We start from the raw sequence: 6,035 nt of genomic DNA on the forward strand, positions 1-6,035 counted from the left end.
AGCCTCAACACAGGAGAAAGAAAGACATGCATTAGTATAAAACCGTCTAAATGACCTTAGGATGTCCCAAAGCACTTTACAGTCAATTAAGTACCTCCAAAGTGTAGTCACTTTTATGACATAGGAAAAGGAGCAGCTGGTTTGCACACAGCAAGATCCCACAAACAGCACTGTTATAATGACTAGATAATCTGCTTTAGTGGTGTCAGCTAAGGAATAATTATTGGCTAGGACATTGCGGACAACTTCATTGTCTTCTTCAAAATAGCGCCATGGGATCATTTACATCTACCTGAGAGGGCACACAGGGCCTCGGTTTAATGTCTAATCCAAAGGCAGCTATTCTGGCACCTTCTTCAACCTGCTAGTGTGGTGTTCCGATGTTAGAAATGTTAGAATCCACAATGGAGCATGTTCTGAGTTCCGGGTCATCAGCAGTAAATCCCGTCCTCCCCTCTTTATGACACCATCCAGGAATGATCATCCTATCCCCTGGCTCAGGCCAGGAGATTGCATTAAGGCAGGGACTTCAGTAATCTCATTGCCTCAGCCCAGTGGAAAGGCAGGTGTGCAATGGGCACATGGAAGGGATCCCTGTGTCTTTGGATGACAACCCTGTCTGTATCTGTGCACCATCCCCAACAAATTCTAGAAAGCCTGCAGTGTAAGACCTACCCCACCACCTCCCCATGGACATTGAAACCATGACTAACTCTGGGGCCCATATGCACAGCAGCCAGCCGTCAGCCTTGCTTCAGCCACTAAGGAAATGGAAAGTCAGGCTTGTATTTATATATCTTATTTTGCCTTTGAAAACATCCCAAATACGCCGCGTGCAATAAATTATGCTGAAGTGCAGTGACAGACATGACAACTATTTTTCACCCACAGTTCAGTCAATCTCCTCCTTCAGGTACCATGCCCTAAGGGGGCATTGGTGACCATATATCTCCATTGGGTTGGCCCATGGTTATGCCTGGCATAATTCGGCAGTGGTTTGCCGCTGCCTTCTGCAGTATGGCTGACCAGGAAGCTCTCCCACTGTTACCACTTTGGAAGGATTTACAGGCTGATAATCAGCCTGTTTGGCCATGTTATAAACACACCTTCTGCGGCCATCAAGTCCTGCAGCGGGACTCAAACCCAGAGCTTCTAGCTTACTGCGCCACAAGACCTGCCTCTCAGTCATTATATGCTTGGTTTTCAGCACTCATCTCCAAAGCCATTTTGATTGCTGCCTCCATCTGCTCTTAGACCTTCCATCTCTCTGGCCAAATGTTTATGTTTTCCCATCCTCTGCCCATTGCCTATCTTCTCTACCTTGTAAAGCAATATAAACCAGATTGCTGTTAGCCTGAGATATATGCCTGCAAAACTCACATTCATTTTGCTTGGCAAAAAGTGACTTATTTAATGCATGCCGCCCTTAAAAATATACACATACGCCATGTGCTTAAGTGGCTCTGACACCTCTCTCAATCCTTTTGATCATACATCTTAGTCCTAAAAGATCCCTAATCTCAAAGGGCTGAATGGACAAGACTTGTATTTATATTGGACCTTTTACGTCCTAACAGTATTCTGAACTTCCTCAAAATACTCCTTATATCGCCTAGCCTTTTCTAAGCAGAGAAGGCCTAAGCTTGATCGGTCAGGAGTGTTGAAATCTTAAGTGTGTTATGGTCTGTGTCCCAAGTGTAAATATTTGTTCAGTACCATGACTGGCTTGGAATATTCTATTTGTAGATTTTCAACTGTGAGGAAATTATTTAAATTTCTTTACTTTTACAGATTTTGTGGCATACTTTTTCAATCTTTTTGTGAAAACACTTTCCAATTCACGTCCTTTCAGCCTCTGTGCTGGAAAGGGGCAACATATTCAAACTTGGAAAAGCTAATTGCTCTGAGAAGCCACAGTGTTAGTTCACAGTGTTAGTGCAATGAGGGAAGCTTGTCAGGTGCTGAGTTAAGTTCCATTGTTGTGACAATGTAAAAGGAGCTTTGTCTTGACCTCACGTTAAGAGTACTGCATACCGACACTAGTTACACAGTGAAAAATGACCAATTTGTTAACACTGAAGCCTCCAGTTCCATAGCCCAATGTGCAATGTTCTATGTTCTTATGTCGCGCTCTGTTTCAAAGCATTTTCCCTGTCCATTTCACTTTCTTGGAATAATTGAATCTATGACTCTTCATTATTGTTATTCCAATAATAGCCATAAATCAAGAGGTGGAAGGGAGAGGGCAGAGGGAGAGGGGGACTTGGTGAAATTATAATCACTAGGGAAGCCTTACTGAGTAAATTGTTGGAGCTGCAGGCTGACAAGTCTCCGGGTCCTGATGGACTTCATCCTAGGGTCTTAAAAGAGGTGGCTAATGAGATTGTAGACGCATTGATGGTAATTTTCCAAAAATCGCTAGATTCTGTAAAGGTTCCAACAGACTGGAAAGTAGCAAATATAACCCATCTATTCAAGAAGGGGAGGAGGGAGAAAACAGGAAACTATACAGTTGGCCTCATGTCTGTCGTGGGGAAGGTGTTAAAATCGATCGTTAAGCAGGTTATAGCTGGGCACTTAGAGAAACTCAAGGTAATCGGGAAGAGTCAGCATGGTTTTATGAAAGGGAAATCACGTTTAACCAATTTATTGGAGTTCGTTGAAGGAGTAACTTGCACCATGGATAAAGGGGAACCTGTAGGCGTACTGTACTTGGATTTCCAGAAGGCATTTTATACAAGGCCACATCAAAGGTTACTGCAGAAAATAAAAGTTCATGGTGTATGGGGTAACATATTAGCATGGATAGAAGACTGGCTGGCTGGCAGAAAACAAAGAACATGTATAAATGAGTTCTGTTGAAGAGTCATACGGACTCGAAACGTTAACAGTGTTCCTCTCCGCAGATGCTGTCAGACCTGCTGAGTTTTTCCAGGTATTTTTGTTTTTGTTTTGGATTTCCAGCATCCGCAGTTTTTTTCTTTTATCTTAATGCATAAATGGTCACTTTCTGTTTGGCAGGATGTGACAAGAGGAGTCCCGTAGGGGTCTGTCCTGGGTCCTCAACTTTTTACAATTTATATCAATGACTTAGATAAGGGCAGTGAAGGCATGGTAGCTAAATTTGCATTTAAAAACAAAGATAGCCAGAAACGTATGTTGTGAAGAGGACATAAGGACGTTGCAGACAGATACACATAGATTGAGTGAGTGGGCAAAAACCTGGCAAGATGGAGTACAATGTGGGAAAATATGAAGTTGCTCACTTTGGCAGAAAGAATACAAAAGCAGAATATTGCTTAAATGGAGAACGACCACAGAATTCGAGGGTGCAGAGGGATCTAGGTGTTCTAGTGCATGAGTCACAAAGAGTTAGTATGCTGGTAAAGTAATTAAGAAGGCTAATGGAATGCTACCTTTCATTACAAGAAGAACTGAACATAAAAGTAAGGATGTTATGCTTCAGTTATACAGGGCAATGGTGAGACCACATTCAAATACTGTGTGCAGTTTTGGTCTCCTTATTTAATGAAGGATGTTAAAGCATTAGAGGCGGTTCAGAGGAGGTTTACTAGATTGATACCTGGAATAAGTGGGTTGTCTTATGAGGAAAGGTTAGACAGACTGGGCTTGTTTCTACTGGAGTTTATAAGAGTGAGGGGTGACTTGATTGAAATATATAAGATCCTGAATGGTCTTAACAAGATAACATGGAAAGGATGTTTCCTCTTGTGGGTGAGTCCAGAACTAGGGGGCACTGTTTCAAAATTAGGGGGTGCCTTTTAGGACAAAGATGAGGAGAATTTTTTTATCTCAGAGGGTTGTGCAACTTTAAAACTCTGCTTCAGAAGGTGGTGGAGGCGGGGACATCGAATATCTTTAAGACGGAGGGAGATAGATTCTTGTTAGGCAAGGGAATCAAAGGTTTTCGGGGGTTGATGGGAATGTGGAATTAGGAGCACAAACAGATCAGCCATGATCTTATTGAATGGTGGAGCAGGTTCAACGGGCTGAATGGTCCACTTCTGCTCCTATTGCATATGTTCATATGTTCATTATTTACCCCTTCAAAGCCTTCCTTAATTTTGAAAACCTCCATTAAGGTTTCCTTAAAACTTTCTGTTACAGTGAAAAATATCCCCAACCTTTTCAGCTTTACTTCATAACTTTAACCTCTCATTACATATACAATTCTGGTGAATTTTCATGGTTCATCATTCCCATGGTTCTCACTCCTTCCTGCATGCAATATTTCAACCATGGCCTAATTGATATATTGTCAATATTTATCATCACTTCCATGCATTTCTATTCAATGCCCCAATATATTTGGGTCCCAATGCCTTTTTGCACTCCTGAATTGAGAACCTCAAAAATTCCTTTCACTGTTCTTTTTTTCCTTTATTCTTTCATGAGATGTGGGCATCGCTGGCGAGACCAGCATTTTGTTGCCCACCCCTAATTGCCCTTGATCTGAGGGTAGCTAAGGGCCAACCACATTGCTCTGGGTCTGGGGTCACATGTAGACCAGCCCAAGTAAGGGTGGCGGATTTCCTTCCCTGAAGGACATTAGTGAACCAGATGGGTTTTTATAACAATCGATGATAGTTGTCATGGTCACCATTACCGAGACTAGCTTTATTTTCCACTAGCTGGCATGGTGGGATTTGGTGTCCCCGTAGTGTTAGCCTGGGCCTCTGAATTACTAGCCCAGTGACAACGCCACTACACCACCGCCTTCCCATCTCTTACTAAAATGAATGCTTCACAGTTCTCTGCATTCAGTTTCTTCATACTCTACTTAAGATGCCCTACTAACCTGGCTATGTCCCTCTATAATCTCTTAAATTCCTCCTTGGTTTGCTATGCTCCCTAATTTGATATCATTAAACTGCAATACCAATTGGACTATGTCCAATTCATTCTTATTTATATGGATACGAGAGGGGTCCCTGCAGAAATCTTTGGACAACAACAACTTGCATTTATGTAACACCTTTAACATAGTAAAAATGAGCAACAGGCACATTATCGAACCAACTTTGACACAGAGTCGCATAAGGAAATATGAGGCAGGTGACAAAGATGTAGGTTTTAAGGAGGGTCTTAAAGGTAGTGAGGTGAAGGTGCTTAGGGAGGGAATTCTGGAGCGTAGAGTATAGACAGCTGAAAGCATGCTTGCCATTGGTGGAGTAAGGCATATTGGGGATGTGCAAGAGGCCACAATTGGAGGAGCACTGAGGTCTGGAGGCTACAGGGCTGATGGAAGTTGGAGACCGAGGGAGTGGTGGCGGGTGGGGGGTGGTGCTTGTTGCTTGTGGGTTAGGGAGGCCATGAAAAGAAGGATGGGAAGTTTTAACATCAAGGCACTGCCACACTGGGATCCAATGTAGGTGAAGAAGTACAGGGATTATGGGGCCTGCAACCATCACAGCTCTGCCTACCTCTCACCAACCAGAAAAACATCCATTCACCCGCATGCTTTACTATCTGTCCCTGAATTCCTGTGGCACCATTCTCTTTAATAATGATTTTCATTGCAAACCTCTTATGTGACCATTTATTAAAAATTTACTTCTGATTCATGCTTTGGAAACAAAAAAAATTAGTGATCAAACGAGAGTGGCCTTTTACAAATCAATACTGCCAATATGATTTATTTAAAAGCTACCTCTTCACTCAAACCTATCTTAATCTTTGGCTCTTATCAACCTTTATTTGATTCCATTCCTGTGAAGCATACTTGGAGCTTTCTACATTAAAGGTGCAATATGAAAGGAAGTTGTTATTCATGACTAAGGTTTCCCCTAAATTCAATTTTCCTCTTTTTCTCGTGCACAGACATTGGAAGAAACAAATGAAACAGTCCATGTTATCTCTTTTATTTTTATTTAATAAATATGAAATTAAGAGAAATTTGCAAACAATGTAAATGGATTTTTTTTTTGCATCAGTTGGTGTTACATTTGCCACGAGTCTGACATCTCTACGCTCTCTATGTGTGCTGACGCACATTCTGGTGTTTAAGGTTTTAC

Source organism: Cetorhinus maximus, chromosome 30 (assembly GCF_964194155.1).
Source record: "Cetorhinus maximus chromosome 30, sCetMax3.hap1.1, whole genome shotgun sequence".
NCBI lineage: Eukaryota > Metazoa > Chordata > Chondrichthyes > Lamniformes > Cetorhinidae > Cetorhinus > Cetorhinus maximus.